Raw genomic sequence first — 19,148 nt, 5'->3', positions numbered from 1 at the left:
CAGATATCTCTCTGGACACAGCAGATCGAATTCCAAACTGCGCTTCGCAGGCTCCAACCATTTCTGTAACACTATTAGGACAAATGAAAACAGGCAGAGGACAAGTAGTTAAAAAGAAGTAAACAAAAACACAAGGAACACAAACTGCAGAGTCACCGAGAGTTAGTCCACCACAGCTGTAGAGCACGTTCAGCACTGAGGTGAGAGAAGCCGGTCAAGAGGCCCGATGTCTGCAGAGCAATAGTCGCTCCAGAACCTGCCGGCATTTGACCTGAGAATCCTGCCATCAGCAGCGTGAAGAGATCAGTCAAGTGCAGACAGGTGGTGCTGAACACCTGTTTGCCTTCTGCACTCGTCCTCCACGATTTTAATCTTGCTCGACGCTTTAATTGGTGCGGAGTGATTGAACCAACCGCAGGTTTGTGTTACTCTATTAGGAATCTATGCAGTGAAGGCCAATGAAAGCTGTAAATGCGCCCCATGCTGAATCTCGGATATCACAGGTCATTCAGTCAGCCCAAAAAATGCATTCTTAAAAGGGAAATTACAGGCTGCAATCGATTGCAGTTCAGAAATGTATCTAGAAGGAAAGTATCCAATAGTTTTGTAATCTGTCTGCGTGACGTGGCTGTTGGTCACTGGTGCCATTTGGCCATCAACAGTCGGCATCAGGATTAGGAGTAGGGACAATCTGTTGCAGTTACTGTATATACAGTAAGTTACTGGTGATGCTGCACTTGCAGTCTTGGGTACAGTTTTGGCCATTATCATTGTTGAGCTGGATTTACAAGGATCCTGCCCGAACTTGAGGGTGAGAGTGACAGGAAGACATTGGACATGTGGATCTTTATTCCCTGGTGCGCAGAAGAATGAGGGGTGATGTCATAGAAGTTTATAAAATCATAAGAGGTATGGATAAGGTCTTTACCCCAGGGCTGAGCAGTTCAAGACTAGAGGGCACACACACAAGCGGGGAGGGATTTAAGAAACCTGAGAGGTAACCTCTTTACACAGGCGGTACTGAGAACCTGGAATAAAGTGCGAGAGGAAGTGTTCGAGATGGGCACAATTGCAGCATTTAAGAGGCATTTGGACAGGTACGTGGAGAGGATTCCTCACGTAGCCAAAGATTTCAGACAGAGAATAGTTTAATTGTGACAGAGTCACACTTCTTATCCATAGCACAATGGAATAACCCCCTGGGAGAACCCCATACTCAACTCAAATAATCACATTTCTACTACCTTGAGATTCATTTGCTTGCAGGCATTTACAGGAAAATAAAGAAACACAATGGAGTTTATGAAAACTGAACATAAACAAAGACTGACAAACAACCAATGTCCAAAAGATAAATTGGCAAATAATAAAAACAGTAAATAAATAATACTGAGAACATGAGTTATATGTGGTTGCTCACAGTCTGGTGTGGTATATGGACAAGGGGGAGGTTCCAGACAAAGCACGATTCAATCAACACCCATCAATGACCCAATCAAGACCCTTGTTTAAAGTGGGGAGGCTGATGCACAGGCAGCCACCACACCATCCTTGTTGGGTCAGGGTCCAGTGGCGTATCATGCCAGGATGACTGGGGACCCTGCACTGCTGCAGATTTCCTCTGCTTTCACTGCGGATCTGATGCATCATCATCTTCCACCAGATCGACCATTGGGGTCTTGGTTTGAATTGTGCTTTGTTGGGAAAATTCCCCTTTGATCTTACCGCCATGGGTGACCTACTAGGAGCAAAGCACCAGATGTCTATCTCTAGATGGTGTTGCTCTCAGATCTCACAAGCCTCTACACCACAACAAGATGACAATCCTCAGAGAAAGATCTACCTATCTCAAGATAGTATATGGTGACATATATACATATATATATATATATATACACTTTGGTAATAATTTTATTTTCAACTTTGATTCTTTTTGCTGTTGTACATGGCATTGTTGTTGTTGTTGTATGCCTTGGATCGAATTGTCAACTGTTTATTCATTTCCATAGATGCTGCCTGGCCTGCTGAGTTCCTCCAGCATTTTGTGTGTGTTGCTCTGGATTTCCAGTATTGCTTGGTTCAATAAGGAGACAGCAGCAGCAGCATTCGGGATCACTGAAAGTTCAAATGCCGGCTCTAAAATAGCAGCTTCAGCTTGGCCACTGGAAAGAAGACATACTACTTCTCATACATACCAAGGGTATCAAACTTTATGGGATGTCATTAAATTTCTTTTAATGGTTTATGCTCTTCTGGATGCAGTTTCAATACAACTGCACATTGTGGAGGCTGAACCAGAAATCAGGTTTCTCAGAGTAGTGAGACATCCTTAACAGTAACTGGAGAACTTGATTGTAGAATTATTTAATTTCTTTTTAAGTGAATGATTTAAATTATTTTAACATTTTCTTAAAACAACAAGGTATTCAGAATACATACCTGCACACCACTGAATCACTCTGACCTTGATTTCTATTGATGAATCGCAAACTATGATCGTCACTGGCCTTGAAGAGGAGTCCATTTTCATTTTCACTGAAGTGGCATCTGACAATTCAAGTGTCCAGGGATCATTCATGGTTACATTTCTATTCTTGATTTTGTTATGGAAAGAAATTGAGATAATAATATTTAGTTTCTGTTTTGATTCACTTAGTTTAATTTCATTTGGCTTAGAATCTTGGTGTACCTATCCTTTTATAATGAAACATTTGGCACAATTTACATAGTGTTACAAAATCCCATAACTGGATCACTTACCAGCAAAGATAGAGAGGTCCATTGAAGTCTGATAGTACTATTTTTAAAAGTCTTTATTTATAAAGAGGTACAAAAATAAGATTAATACAAACATTCAGATGATATACATCGTCACTACTCAATCTAAAAGTGCGGGTCTAATAATAACCATCAATAAGAAACAGCTCGATCGTTTGTCTAGGGGATAATATATTGTCCGATGGAAATAAAAAGTCACTCAGTTCCTGCAGGCTTCAGCCTTTGGGGACCGCTGGGTTTTCACTTGTTGGAGAGAGAGAGAGATTGGTGAGAAAAGAAACTTGCCCGGGTCTTTTATGAAGTAAATCCGTTGAATCAGGGGAGTGGGCTTCCCCGTTGTTAGCTAAAAGCTGGTTTCCATGGTTCCAGCCACGATTCCAGCAACGGAATCGAATGCACGTGGCTTCCTTCAAATGGCTTCCCGCTACTACGGGATCGTTAGCGATTATTCTGGTGTGTCTGAAGGGGTTGTTCCCCCAGACCCTCTTTTATACTTCCTCACGGGGTCTCAGATGTCAATCAGGTTGGGATGATGCAATCTCTCTCTCAACCAGCCCACTTTGCCCGAGGGCTTGCACGTAGCATAGTCCCCAATCCACAACCGTGATCTCCAGGAGACAATGGTCAATGTCGCATTATTTTGCACCACTGGGGATCGAGGCATTCAGCATGTCTCTCTCCCATTTCCTGCGTCTACTGACCCCCCCCCCCTCAACTAGTGCTTTTGCGATTCTCACAAAGGAGGGGGCCGCGGGCATAACACATGTATTTTCCCATAAATAGTGCAGTGACTGTGAAGTGTATGAGTTATATTGACCCATTGATTACTTGGATCTGATTTCCTCCCGTTATCAAGAAAAACTTTGGTTCTGACCCTCCTTTTATAATTATACTCATGAGACCTGAAATTTGCAGATTGGGGAACCGTGGCTCAGGCGTACATTTATCTAATGGTCCAAGACTTCTTATTTCTTGGGATTTTCAAACATATTTAAGAAAAGTTTGCCAAGAACAATCATGGTTGAGGTCATGATCGCCCACGTCACAGAACACAGCAGATAATGAGGATGATGGATTGAAAATGAACAACAAAATATTATCTGCTCTCATTCTGCCATTTCAGCCATCTTCTAGATCTCAATCCAATTATCCTGAGGGTTTCCTCCTGATAGATTAATACTCTAAACAGGGCTCCATGGACCTCTTGCTTAATGGTATTGGTCCCTGGCATAAAAAAGGTTGGGAACACCTGCTCTAAAATATGAATTTGAATGTTGTCATTATTTTCTGTAGTTGGATGGGAAAGGGACTTGTTTTGCTGTTACTGAATTGTTCCCTTTTGTTATTGTTGCAGCTTGTGTTGATCTGTGTTCTGTGGTTTTTGAAAATTGTGGGCATGCTATGTTGGTGCCAGAATGCGTGGTGACATTTGCAGGCTGCCCCCACCACATCCTTGAGTGTGTTGGTTGTTAATGCAAACAGCGTTTCAATACACGTGATAAATAAATTTAAATCTGGGGTTTAACCCCTCATGGGATGTGGTCATTGCCGATGAGGTTGGCTTTTAATGACCACGTCCTTCTTCACTCTGAGAAGCGAAGGCATTCTGCATTTGTGTTCAGGGAGCTTGATCCAGTAATCGCAGGAGAATGTTATAAGCATCATTTGGAGGGCATGAAAACAAATGTTTTATTAAATGCTGTAGCTGGTGAAGTAATGTTTGCTTCCTGCTGAACTCAAAAATATCTGGTAATCTCTGCCATAAGGTATTTGCCAGACCAAATTTTAAGTAGATTTCTGGTTCAGTAACAAATATCATTAAATGTCATCGTGGGAAGAACAGCTGCTCAATTTTTAACATATACAAAATGTAAAAAAAGGAATTGGAAGATTCACATGTAAAACTGATTTATAAACATATAATGACTAAAGATCTAGTGCTTTCTTGGCATACATGACAAATAAACTCTTCTCGGGCTTCCAGCCTGGTACAGGTATCAATCTTAACTGATGTTTCAATGACAAACTCTGCCATCTTCTTCAAGAGATTATTTGATATAATAAATATATTGAATATTCATCAGGATTTTTCTTAAGAACACAATCCTTTGTCAGTCCACATAACAAATGAGATGAACCAATAATATTCAGGTGGGTGGAGGTCCAAAATGTCCCTGTTTATGTTGATAGATGTCACTTGATCAGGTATACCTGTCATTAATTCAAATCATGTGGCAGTAACTCAATGCATAAAAGCAGGTGAGCATGGTTAAAAGGTTCGGTTGTTGTTCAGACCAAACATCAGAATGGGGAAGAAACGTGACCTAAGTGACTGTGGATTGATTGTTGGTGAAAGACAGGGTGATTTGAGTATCTCAGAAACTGCTGATCTCCTGGGATTTTCACGCACAACACTCCTCCGGAGTTTACAGAGAATGATGCAAAAGCCAATCAGCATCCAGTGAGCACACTTCTGTGGGTGAAAACGCCCTGTTAGTAAGAGGTCAGAGGGCAGGCTCAAGCTGACAGTCAGGCAAATAACCACCCAGTGGTGTGCAGAAGAGCAATGGTTACTTTATAAGGTATAGGAGGTGGCCACAGAGTGTATTTACTAGGTATTTAGCTGTAACTCTGCATTACCAGAAAGAGTGAAAGGAGAGAAAGAAACAAGTTTATTTTGGCCTAATTTCATGACCTTTTAAGTATTTTCCAGTTTTGTTAATTTATCCTTTCGAGTTGGGGAGGCTGTAAAATTTCCATTGATGAACAAACTAAGCGTTTATATTTTCCTGTACTGCTGTAAATCAATTTAAAATATTTTATATTATTTTATCAACTGACTTTAAAAAAGGGAAATCTTTGAACGTAGGCCTAAAGGTTGGAAGCTTTTTATTTTCACTTTCACTTCTGCGGGGAATCAATCGACAGAGGCCTCTTATTTGGGAGTCGCGAAGTCGGCAGAACATATTGCTCGGTTAAAAAGGTATAGTTTGTGTAGAGAATTCCCGAATGGGTAGACGCGTTGTCGGTGAAAGCAACCATCAGCTTCAGTCCATGCAGCGAGGGTTCCGGAGCTCAGCGCCCCAGCGAGCACGGCCTCGCCCGGGAGACACTCGCTCTCCAGTCGGTGCATTAAAGCCCGGAGGCCCGACTCACGTCCCCGTTCCCTTGTATATCGTGAACATTGCAAGGAATGGGAAGGGAGGGGGTGATGGGAAACTGAGCGTGGGGATAATAAAATTGAGTTTGATTTGACATAAACTGCGGAAGATTGGCTAACGCCATTCTGTCTCTCGCCCCCAGAGCTGCATCTTTTCAGCTCAAACCCGACAGCACTGTACTAGCGACCGCGGTTATTTCTCCACCCCTTTCGCTTGCAACCACTTAACATTGGTCTCAGAATACTAAACAGTACAAAACAGGCGCGGGCTCTTTAGACAACAAAGTTGTACAGAGCTAAATGTTAAACTAAACTCATCGCTTCTGCCTCCAGAAGGTCTCCATATCCTCCCACTTCCTGCCGATTCATATTTGCCCCGCCACGCACCAAGCAGAGCTTTTCGGGCACCCGCCAATCTCTGTGCAATGAACTTCCCCGCACACCTCCTTTGAAGTTGCCCCCCTCCACCTTGAATACATGCCTCTGATATTAGGCATTTCAAAAACTGGGTGCGGTGGGGGAGGGAGAATACTAGCTGTCTGTCGATCTATGTCTTGTATACCTCGATCAAGTCTGGTCTGTCCAAGTTGCATACTTCCAAACTACTCATATTTAATATCCAATAATAAGAATCTTAGTATGTGTTTTTTAAACATCTGATTCTACTTTTGATGGTATAGCATTTCTGCTTTATTCTCCATCAACTTTATAATTTCCTGTCAGTTACCTTTGTACAGACACCCCTGTACCTAGTGTCCCTTTCTGTACATGCAATCAGTCTGTGCGTATAAACTTCCTTATGTATTTATCTATCTATAGTGGGTTTCTTCATTATTTTGTTCTTTATCTTACTGTGGTTTTTTTGCCCTGCATTGGATCTGGGGTATCAATTATTTTGTTCTCCTTTATACTTGGTTACTGGAAATTACATTGAATTATCTTGAATAAGAGTGCGGTACTTCAAATTACCGTAAATCTGTTTCTGAAGCACCATATACTTTTCACTAATATCGGTCTTTGTTCCTGGACCCTGCCCACCTATCATGTCTTTTCTAAGTTACAAACCTTGTGACTTAAGAATATTTCAGATATTATTCATTTTAGTTTGAACTTGTGCAAACCTCAAAAACTTTCACTACCTAGGCCATGCTGTCTTCTCACTACTGTCGGGCAGGAGCTACAGAAGCCTTAGACCCCACACCATCAGGTTCAGGAACAGTTAATACCCTCCAGTCATCAAACTCTGAACCAAAGTGGATAACTACATTCACCACTACTCTGAACTGATTCTATGAAATACGGACTCACTTTCAAGGACTCATTACAACTCACATTATCAATGTTATTTTCATTTGCCAAGTTTTCTTTTGCACACTGGCTGTTTGTCAGTCCTTGTCTGATTATGTATCATTTTCCAGAAATTCTAGAGTCATGGAGTCATAAAGGAGTACAACAGAAACATGCTCTTTGGCCCATCTGGTCCATGTTGAAATCATTTAACCTGCTTGCACCTAATGACCTGCACCGGGACCATGGCCGTCCATACCCCTACTATCCTTGTACCTATCCAAGCTTCTCTTAAAGTTGAAATCGAGCTTGCATGGACCACTTGTGCCGGCAGCTCACTCCACACTCTCACGACCTGAGTGAAGAAGTTTCCCCTCATGTTCCCCTTAAACCTCTCACCTTTCACTTTTAACCCATGTTCTTTGGTTCCAGTCCATCTCAACATCAGTGGAAAAAGTGGAAAATGCTATTGTACTTTTTTCCTGTAAATGCCTGCAAAAAAGCAAACTGCTGGTGATATTGGGTGAATTTGGCCCCTTGGTGGGTGAGGGCTTGGGTTTATGGGGGTGCGTAGGAGGGTTGGAGGTATTAAGCTTAGGGGTATGGCTGGGAGGTGGGGCTGCGGGACTTTGTGGTGGATAGCAATGCGCATTGATAATAAATTTAATATGAACTTTGAACTTTCATTTTGGAAAGGTTATCTTGAAGACTGATTATAAATTTGGTAATGTATGTGCGCCATGTTGGAGGGTTGGTGGGGTAGTGAATGGTAATGGGCAGTTTTGGCACAAGAGCTATGGAAACTGCAAAAGTGCCATCCTGAACATGAGATGTTAAAGTGAACCATAGTGTCTCTGCTGATGATGTGCGATGAGATCAGTTAACTCAGGAATTAGAACCTGGGAATTTTTTGCTCATACCATCTCAGCATTGCATGTGATTTATGTAACAATTCTGTTCAAATCCGAGTTGCGTATATACGAAGAGATACAGATTAACTGTGATCTACTTAAAAGACTGAGAGATTCAAAGAGCTGCCATTATCACTGCTATCATTGTGACAACTATTCCTGCATCTAAAGTAATGCACAAAAGGCTGGAGGAACTTGGTAGGTCAGGCAGTATCTATGCAGAAGAACGCAGAGTCGACCTCTTCATCAGGGTCTCAGCCTGAAATGTCGACTCTTTATTCCTTTCCATAGATCCTGAGTTCATCTAGCATGTTGTGTGTGTTACTCTAGATCTTGAGAATTTCTTGTGTTTGTTAGTAATAGAGATATCCACAGATAAATGTAAGTACATAACATTTTTAATTCTTGTGGGGTTTTTTTTCCACATAGGACATTGCTATTTTCTGGATGTGTGAAGCTTTATTTACAAAAAGCCACTGAGTGACCAATACGACATAGCACTGCGTGAAAAGAAAAACAGTGAACTTCCTTTGAAAGACTTTGGAGGTGACAGTACCACAGTAACTGTCATCTAAATGGCAACTGCCAAGTACCTACAATTAATAGGACTTATCACAATTATAGTCCTTTCAGTTGCGGGCGGCGTAAAACATGATCAGAATTGTGGGGAGGAGCCAAGTTATCCCTTCAGATCAGATGGGCAGAGATCCCCCTGGAACAAAATGAGATTACCTGACACCATTTTGCCAGTACATTATGAACTGCTTCTCCACCCAAATCTGACCATGCTGAACTTTTCTGCATCTCGACATCATCAAGGCAACCATTGCTCTGTTGAGAGAGGGTGGATCAACTGAACCAGGAAGCAACCTGCGTCTTTTGGAATATCCATCATATGATTAAATTGCCCTTCTGTCTGATGGACTCTTATACTCCGGAAATACGTACCTGATAAATATTGACTACATTGGCAATCTTTCGGATAGCTACCATGGTTTTTACAAGGGCAGCTATAAAACACAAGATGGTGAATTAAGGTAAATTTCATGATTTAGTAAATATACTGTATGTGATACATCATGTGGTTGTTATACATTGGTACTTGGTGGTGGGTATCAATATGATGGGTCTGTTTCTGTGCAGTAAAACAGAGACTATTTCACTCTAAACCAATTTTATGCCATGGAACCTTATTATTAACCAAGGGATCCATAGACCCCAGGCTGGGAATCCCTGCTCTAAATTAGTTAACAGTGCAACAACTTGGGAGTACATCTGTACAAGAGGGCAGCTCTCCACATGCTGGAGTTACTGTCATAAGCCTTAATAACTTCTACCCTTTAATACACTAATTATGTCCTTTACAGGTATTTATTTTTTTATACTTATCTCCTGACTGGCTGCATCACTGCCTGGTATGGGAACTGTGCCTCCCTTAATCACAGGACTCTGCAGAGAGTGATGCGGACAGCCAGGTGCATCTGTAGTTGTGAACTTCCCATGATTCAGAACATTTACAAGGACAGGTGTGTCAAAAGGGCCCGAAGGATCACTGGGGACCTGAGTCATCCCAACCACAACCTATTCCAGCTGCTACCATCTGGGAAGTGGTACTGCAGCATAAAAGCCAGGACCAACAGCTTCTTCCACCAGGCCATCAGACTGATGAACTCACACTGATTTAACTGTTCTATTTATTATAAATTACTATGATTTCATGTTGCACATTAGATGGAGATGCAATGTAAAGATTTTTACTCCTCATGTATGTGAAGGATGTAAGTAGTAAAGTCAATAAAGTTTACCACTGAAGTTTGTTGCTCAATTTCTTGAGCTCCTCGAGTCTTAGCTTCTGGTGACATTTCTGCATTTTAACTCTATCTTTACTGATGTTGTTAACCCTACTTTATTCTCTTGCAGTTTCCTTCCTCCATACTAAACTGCTCTTGTCCCCCCCTCAGTTTTCCCCCTTCTCCCCACCACAGCCTAACCATAAAGAAGCACCTATAGTCAAAATTTCCAGCTATCACCAACTCTTGATTATCTTTGCAAAGTGTTTGAATATGCTTTTCCCTTTTGTCTTTAACACACTTGTGCTCTCCAGTCTGAAGAAATCTGATATCCCTCTGGTCTTTAATTCATTGCTCCCTTAATTTAATCTCCTTCCTTGTTCACTTCAAATGAACCTCAGAGTTTTACCCTTGATGCCTAGCTCTTTGTCATTGTATTTGCTCTTCCCACTAGCACAGATTAGTTTGCATGTGTATTGCTTAATGTATCGAAAGAATACTTAACTTGGTCACCTAACCCCTTTCACTGATTCCAGGTCTGTTGCTGCACTGCACTTTATAGTAGCTGTACATTAGATGCTACCTCAGAAACTTGCTTCCAATGACTGTAATCGAACTAAACCTCTCTTCACTACAGATAGAGGTCCAATCTATACCTTTATAATCCAGGTGTTCAACTTCTGTAATGTGCATTTAGATTCCCTAAACCTATTCCCCAGTGAGGAAAACTCAACTGCAAAGTCTTTCTCTGTACACCCATCCATCTTTACAGATTCACAGAGAACTACAGAATGATTTTCTGATACACTGTAAAATGTGTGAACCTGGCCTTCCACTTTATCTTTACTCACTTGTAAAGCACTTGAGATGTGAGAACTTAATGGCAGTTTACATATTTTCATTTGTTTTGAAAAATATTTGTGGACAAGTGCTTGACAAATTAAGTCCATATTATAAATTCAATGTGATGTTAATTTACCTCAAGTACAATGCAATCTAATCTCATTTAAAAATAATGCTGAACACATCAGAAATAAAACTGGTTGACCGTGTTTCATCTCTTCAGTAGAAACAACAATTGTCCGTAGTGAGTAACTTGATAAGTTTTGCCTTCCTAATAACTAGCATTGTGTGCATATAATATCCCATGGAGTTCCAACTGCCTCTTTTTCTTCTGTTTTATGCAGAGTGTTGTCTTCTACTCAGTTTGAACCTACTGCAGCATGCATGGCTTTTCAGTGCTTTGATGAGCCTGCCTTCAAAGCCAAATTTACAATCACAGTACAAAGGGAATCCAGACACATCGCTCTCTCCAACATGCCCATTGTATGTACATTTATTTCACTTGTTCATTCTTTATTTATTGACATTCTGGTCATATATGTCATCAGGAAGTTGTCTTTGAAATGTTAATCCGATTAGATTTTAACTTGTAGGAGATGGGGTTTTTTGAATTAGTGTGTCCAGCTGCATATTTCAACATTGATTTCTTGAACTTCTGGACCACTTCACCAATCCCCCTTTCCTGTTTCTCCCTCTCACTTTATCTCCTTATCTGCCCAATCACCTCACTCTGGTGCTCCTCTGCCTTCCCTTTCTTCCCTGGTCTTCTGTCTTCTCCTATAAGATTCCCCCTTCTCCAACTCTTTACCTCTTTCACCAGTCAACTTCCCAGATTTTTACTTCACCTCACCCTCCTCTCCTGGTTTTGCCAATCATCTACCACCTTGTACTTCTTCCTCCTCTCCCTCCAGCTTCTTATTCTGACCTCTGCCCTGCCTTTCCAGTCCTGACGAAGGGTCTCAGCCAGGGCCGGATTAACCTAGTAGCAAAAGTAGCATATGCTACGGGCCCTGCATATTCGAGGGCCCAGCACGCACTAAATGCTGGCAAGCTGCAGTCCGGTGAAATCGGCATTCTCACCGTATTCTCATGACTGTTAGACTGAGTTTTAGGTAGACGATTCATTTACACTTAAATAAATTACTTCAGCCATCAGTCTTCTGTCCACAAAGTACGGTGGATTGAGTTTATAACAATGCATTTTCTAGAAGCTGTGAACCCAGTTTCATTTGTAACAATACATCTCTGGTGCCTCTGAGAGAAGAATGCTAAATTTACAGGTAGTTGCGAAGACACCGTATCTATGCTTTTAGAATATGAATTGTCCTCTATGTTAGCATGTAACGTACCAAATAATGTATTATGGATTTTAACGCATTCCTAAAGGCCATGAATGCCAGCTTAGGCATTCTGGCGCTGGTAGAATGAATATCTAATGTGGACCAGCTGACTGACTGTATGCTATGTTTTGCCACCTGGACCAGTTGACAGAGTTGTGAAGTTTTTGGATATGGAAGGTCATAGTGCTGAACAGCTCGCTCAAAAGTTTACATGACTTTTTAAAGGAAAATGACATTGATATAAAAGACTGCCATTGTCAAAGTTATGACAATGCCAGCAACATGAGTGGCAAGTATAGTGGCTTACAAGCATGAATTAAAGAGCTGAATGAGTTTGCAGATTACATTCCATGTTTTGCACATTCACTAAATTTGGTTGGAAAATGTGCTGCTGCCTGTTGTCAAGAAGCATTCATTTACTTTCAATTTGTAGAAAGCCTGTACACATTTTTTTCTGCTTCTGCTTGTCAGAGGGATCTCCTTTGTGCTGCATTATCATTTGGCCATTGTGAAAAGAATGTCAGATACCAGGTGGTCAGCTCATGTAGATGCAACAAAAGCACATTTACACAGCTTTTCTGCAATAAAACAAGTCTTGGATGACATTTCAAATAACAATGATCAGAAGGCAGAGTGTCGACACCAGGCTCGTGGACTACTTTCAGCCATGATGATGTTGGAAACAGGAATAATGGTCATATTGTGGGTCAAGTATTACAGCGTTTTCAAATGACCAGTGCTTCTCTGCAATCTTCTGGCCATGTCTTGAACACAGCTTGTGCACTCTATGAATCCTTGCATAGATATATTCAAGCTATGCCGTCTACTTTTTCAGACATTGAGCAAAAAGCCAAGCATCTGACTAAGTGTGAAGATTATCAACAGCAAACTCGAAGAAAACACAAGCAAAATCGCTTGTTTGATGATTTCAGTGGTTCCAGCACTCTTGGTCCACTTGTTGAATCTCAAATGCCTTCTCAGAAGTTTAAAAGCCAAACATTTCTCGCCATTATTGACAGCTTGTTTTCTGCCCTGTCTCAAAGGCAGAAAGCTTATCTAAAGCTGAATGGCGTTTTTGGATTCCTTCATCAGTTACAGTCATTTACACCTGAAGAGATCATAAAGAAGTCTTCAAATCTTATTAAAACATATCCGGAAGATCTGGAAGAAAGTCTTAATGAAGAATGTGTGCAGTTTACTGAACTGTTGAAAACTGATCTTGCTTCTCATATTGGCGCCAAACAAGACCTTGTAGAGTGCCAGTTGTACCGTTTGATAACTGACAATTCTTTGGAGTCATGTTTTCCAAATGTAGAAAATGCCTTGTGCATCTATTTGTCACTCATGGTTACCAACTGCAGTGGAGAACGCTCATTTTCAAAACCGAAGAGGATTGAAAATGAACTAAGGAGCACCATGGGTCAAAACGGATTGAACAACCCCACTCTAATGAGCATTGAACATGAGCTTCTGCATGAAATAGGCATTTCCCGTATCATCAACAAATTTGCTCATGCTAAATCTAGAAAATCTAACTTTTAAATTGTAGTTTTGTTACTCTTGACATTTGAAATTGATACCTACATGTAAGTAATACTATTACTGTAGTGTCAGACATTTGTCGTATTATCTGGCTGTATAACAAATGAAAATATTGAATTACTTTACTATGCAAGTAAATAATTTATGTTTTAATATTTATGTGCACTTTTTGCATCAAGCTAGCAACTCAGCCTCATGAAACACAGAGAAAAATGCTAAATAAATAGCAAGGTTGGCACTTGATGTGCCACAAGGCACGGAGGGCAACAATTAAACTTAATTGAAGAGCAAAGAAGTTCGGAGAGCAGATATCCGGAATGAAAAGAAGAAAATGCTGGAAATGTTCAGCGAGTCAGGCAATGTTTTAGAACAATGACCTCTTAGCAGATCCTGGAAGACTTAGAAATGACATTTTGAAAATACAGAGAATTGGGATGGGTGAAAACAAAGAAAAAGGAACGTGATAGATTGGAAGCCAAGTGAGACTGAATGACCCAAACGTTGGTTGTGTTGGTCGACAGAGGGAGTTAAACACTCATTTAGCTGAGATGAGATGAGGTGAATTCCGGAGCTTAGAGTTTTGGTAGCAACAGCAGCCAATTTAAAATAGGTTATGCACAGGCAACCCATTATTATAGTGCAAATTATTCCCATTTTAAGCACAAAAATAAGAAAAGCTGCTTGAGTTGATTATAAATTGAAGCAAAATGACATTGCTTAGAAATCTTATTACAAACTTTGTTGCAATAAGAGAGCACTCACCTGTAAACATTAGAAATAATAAGCACAAATGCTACTGGTTTGGTGACATCTACAGGCAATGCACAGGATCGAATTAAGATGCAGAAAGTTGTTAACTCAGTCGGCTCCATGATGGGCACAAGCCTCCCCAACATCCAGGACATCTTCAAGGAGCGATGCCTCAAAAAGCAGCATCCATCATAAAGGATACCCATCACCCAGATCACGACCCTTCTCATTGATAACATCAGGGAGGAGGTACAGGAGCCTGAGATATACACTCAGTGACTCAGGAATTCTGATTCTGAATTAGTGGAAAAATAATTCCTATAAAACCATCATCAAAATATGACTGGGAACCATGCATTTTGAGTACCTCAGACAGCATTTTAGCAGTCATACATTGGTGGGTAACAGATGTGTTTGTCCTTTGTCAAGACTCCAAAGCAGAAGAAAACTTCTCATCACATTTAGTGACATTTAATAATTATTCTTCAGATATCCTCAGTTGTTAGATTAAAGATTATATCCAACACGAGCTTGATTTTCGTGGGGTGAAATATTAATTTAAATGAAAGAAAAAAGCACAGTAAAATATATTAATGCCAACAGAATTGACTTTTAAATACAGTATATTTAGGCAAGTTTGAATTGTAAATTAGTTTTTCCTGAATATTTTCAATTTTGAGTCTCCAAATAAAAGTGGGAAGTACTTGTAAAGCTGCAATATGTAGACCACTCTCTCAAACCCTGAGCTTGATTTACTATTATAACAGTTTTGACCATATGCTAAGAATGCTCTTTAATCAAGTATACATTTCCTTTTCATTTGATAACTTATATCAGAGAACAAAATACTGTATTAGTATATCTACAAAATATTTGTCTATCTACATCAATTTTGCACTAATATTCAAATACAAAATTATTTTATGGTGTTTTGTTCCTATAAGATTATCTGGTCAAAGGAGCGTCCCTCTTTCCACACTGTGAAATCTACAAACTGACGTGGGGCTCACCCAATGGACGAGCAAGAAGCAGATTGACCATTTGATGATCAATGGTACACGGAAATGATCCTTGCAGGATGTAAAGTTGAAGAGAGGGTCTGCTACGGGAATTGACACCACCTTGTTGTAGCAGTGACTGAACTCATGCTGAGCAGTGCTGGGACCAGAGCACATGTACAAAGACATTTTGATGTTGAGAAGCTGAAGGGTACCAGTGTGAGATCTGCCCTCCCCATGCAGCTGACGAACAGATTGCTCGCAAGACCTTGATGAGGATGTGTCAGTAGACAAGATCAACACAATGTGGAAACGGATTGCCTCGGTCTTCAAGAGCAGAAAAGTCTGCCTAAGATACAGGGCTGGAAAGAAGAATAAAGAGTGGATACAGCAGGAAACATGGACAGCCATAGGAAAAGGACAGAAAATTAAAAGTAAGTGTTAGGTGCAGAGTAAACACGAGTTAAGGTGAAACTTCTAGCATATACTGAAACCAACAAGAAAGTGAAGAGACTTGTAAGAAATTATAAGAAAGTCTACTTGAAAGAGCTTGCATAGGAGGCTGAAGCAGCAGCCAATTCAGGCAATCAGGGAAATATATTCAAGATTTCAAAACTGGTATGCGGAAAGTTCCAAGACCAGATCCAGTGCTCTCATGAGAGACAATAATGATCTTATTTTGACAACTGAGAAAGAGCAAAAAGCATGATGGGCAGAATATTTCAGGGAATTACAGAATAGACCACCACCAGGTGAAGAACCTGACATTCAAGGGGCTGCAGAGGACCTTGATATCAACTCAGATCCACCCAAGAAGAGATTGTTACTGTGATTACATCATTTAAAAAAAACAACAAATCTCCAAGAAATAAATTGAATGCCAAACTGTTCAAAGCCGAACCAAAAGTTGCAGCAACAATCCTGCAATCTCCGTTTACAATAATCTGGGAACAGGAACGGTAACTTCAAGTGCCAGGTTTTAGATGTTTCAGAAAGGTCAGGGAGGGAGGCAAAAGAGGTGGGGGTGTGGCACTGTTGATCAGAGAATGTGTCACGACTGCAGAAAAGGTGAAGGCCATGGAGGATTGTCTATGGAGTCTCTGTGGGTGGAGGTTAGGAACAGGAAGGGGGTCAATAACTCTACTGGGTGTTTTTTAATAACCCGCCCAGTAGTAACAGGGATATCAAGGCGCAGGTAAGGAAACAGATTCTGGAAGGGTGTAATAATAACAGAGTTGTCATGATGGGAGATTTTAATTTCCCAAATATCAATTGCAAGATATTTACCCCTAGAGCAAGAGGTTTAGTTGGGGTGGAGTTTGTTAGGTGTGTTCAGGAATGTTCCTTGTGTACAATATGTACTGTACATATTGTACATAAGCCTACAAGAGGACACGACGTACTCTATTTGGTATTGGGAAATTAACCTCATCAGGTGTCAAATCTCTCAGTGGGAAAGCATTTTAAAAATAGTGATCATACTTCCTTCTCCTTTACAATAGCATTGGAGAGAGACAGCTACAGACAAGTTAGAAATGTGTTTAATTGGAGTAAGGGAAATTAACATAGAATAGTACAGCACACTACAGGCCCTTCGGCCCACAATGTTGTGCTGACCCTTAAACCCTGCCTCCCATATAACCACCCTCCTTAAATTCCTCCATATACCTGTCTAGTAGTCTCTTAAATTTCACTAGTGTATCAGCCTCCACCACTAACTTAGGCAGTGCATTCCACACACCAACCACTCTCTGAGTGAAAAACCTTTCTCTAATATCCCCCTTGAACTTCCCTCCCCTTAACTTAAAGCCATGTCCTCTTGTACTGAGCAGTGGTGCCCTGGGGAAGAGGCGCTGGCTGTCCATTCTATCTATTCCTCTTAATAATAATATTCCTCTAACATATCTCCTCTCATCATCCTCCTCTCCAAAGAGTGAAGCCCTAGCTCCCTTAATCTCTGATCATAATGAATACTCTCTAAACCAGGCAACATCCTAGGAAATCTCCTCTGTATCCTTTCCAATGCTAGTGAGGCAACCAGAACTGGACACAGTACTCCAAGTGTGGCCTAACCAGAGTTTTATAGAGCTGCATCATTACCTCAAAACTCTTAAACTCTATCCCTTGACTTACAAAAGCTAACACCCCAAAATCTTTCTTAACTACCTTCTCTACCTGTGAGGTAACTTTCAGTGATCTGTGGACATGTACCCCCAGATCCCTCTGCTCCTCCACACTACCAAGTATCCTGCCATTTACTTTGTACACTGCCTTGGAGTTTGTCCTTCCAAAGTGTACCACCTCACACTCTCCAGGTTGAACTCCATCTTCCAGTTATGAGTCTATCAGACAGGAAATTGGAGGCTTAAATTGGAAACAGATGTTCTCAGGGAAAAGTATGGAAGAAATGTGGCAAATATTCAGGGGATATTTGTGTGGAGTTCTGTATAGGTACGTTCCAATGATTGAATATTTTGAGGATAAACTAAACGCATTGATGAAGGTAGAGCCGTAGATGTAGTGTATATGGATTTCAGCAAGGCATGTGATAAGGTACCCCATGCAAGGCTTATTGAGAAAGTAAGGAAGCGTGGGATCCAAGGGGACATTCCGTTGTGAATCCACAACTGGCTTGCTCACAGAAGGGAAACAGTGTTTGTAGACGGGTCATATTCTGCATGGAGGTCCGTCACCAGTGGTGTGCCTCAGGGATCTGTTCTGGGACCCTTACTCTTTGTGATTTTTATAAATGACCTGGATGAAGAGGTGGAAGGATGGGTTAGGAAGTTTGCTGATGACACAAAGGTTGGAGGTGTTGTAGATTGTGTGGAGGGCGGTCAGAGGTTACGGCAGGACTCTGATAGGATGCAAAACTGGGCTGAGAAGTGGCAGATGGAGTTTAACCCAGATAAGTTTGAAGTGGTTCATTTTGGTAGGTCAAATATGATGGCAGAATATAGTATTAATGGTAAGACTCTTGGCAGTGTGGAGGATCAGAGGGATCTTGGGATCCAAGTCCACCAGACACTCAAAGCAGCTGCGCAGGTTGACTTTGTGGTTAAAAAGGCATACAGTGTATTGGCCTTCATCAATCATGGAATTGAATTCAGGAGCTGAGAGGTCATGTAGCAGTTATATAGGACCCTGGTCAGACCCCAATTGGAGTACTGTGCTCAGTTCTGATCGTCTCACTACAGGAAGGATGTAGAAGCCATAGAAAGGGTGCAGAGGAGATTTACAGGGATGTTGCCTGGATTGGGGAGCATGCCTTATGAGAATAGGTTGAGTGAACTCGGTCTTTTCTCCTTGAAGTGACAGAGGATGAGAGGTGACCTGATAGAGGTGTATAAGATGATGAGAGGCATTGATTGTGTGGATAGTCAGAGGCTTTTTCCCAAGGCTGAACTAGTTGCCACAAGAGGACACAGGTTTAATGTGCTGGGGAGTAGATACAGAGGAAATGTCACGGGGTAAGTTTATTTTTTACTCAGAGAGTGGTGAGTGCATGGAATGTGCTGCTGGCAACAGTGGTGGAGGCAGATATGAAAGGGTCTTTTAAGAGACTTCTAGGTAGGTACATGGAGCCTATTAAAATAAAGGACTAAAGGTAAGCCTAGTAATTTCTAAAGTAGAGGCATGTTTAGCACAACTTTGTGTGCTAAAGGGCCTGTATTATGCTGGAGGTTTTCTATGTTAACAGGAGCAAGTACCCAAGAACTAGACAAAGAGTTATTATTAAGATCCCCAAG

The 19,148-nt window shown here is 41.0% G+C and overlaps 2 protein-coding genes across 3 annotated transcripts in view; both read left to right on the top strand.

Moving 5' to 3' along the window:
* LOC132393950 (endoplasmic reticulum aminopeptidase 1-like) overlaps positions 1-2,448 on the top strand; it is a 38,579-nt gene extending 36,131 nt beyond the window's left edge. For both annotated transcript variants that reach the window (XR_009512112.1, XR_009512110.1), the window contains exon 5: positions 2,010-2,448. The gene's annotated coding sequence lies outside the window, so the exon portion shown is untranslated. The remainder of the gene's footprint in view (positions 1-2,009) is intronic.
* A 2,701-nt stretch (positions 2,449-5,149) lies between these two features.
* Positions 5,150-19,148, top strand: part of LOC132393949 (endoplasmic reticulum aminopeptidase 1-like) — a 109,233-nt gene continuing 95,234 nt past the window's right edge. The window contains exon 1 of the mRNA XM_059969438.1: positions 5,150-5,761. The gene's annotated coding sequence lies outside the window, so the exon portion shown is untranslated. The remainder of the gene's footprint in view (positions 5,762-19,148) is intronic.

The sequence above is a fragment of the Hypanus sabinus genome, chromosome 5 (genome assembly GCF_030144855.1).
Source record: "Hypanus sabinus isolate sHypSab1 chromosome 5, sHypSab1.hap1, whole genome shotgun sequence".
Classification (NCBI taxonomy): domain Eukaryota; kingdom Metazoa; phylum Chordata; class Chondrichthyes; order Myliobatiformes; family Dasyatidae; genus Hypanus; species Hypanus sabinus.
Note: the sequence above shows the minus strand (reverse complement) of the source record. Positions and strands in the feature narration are given on the sequence as shown.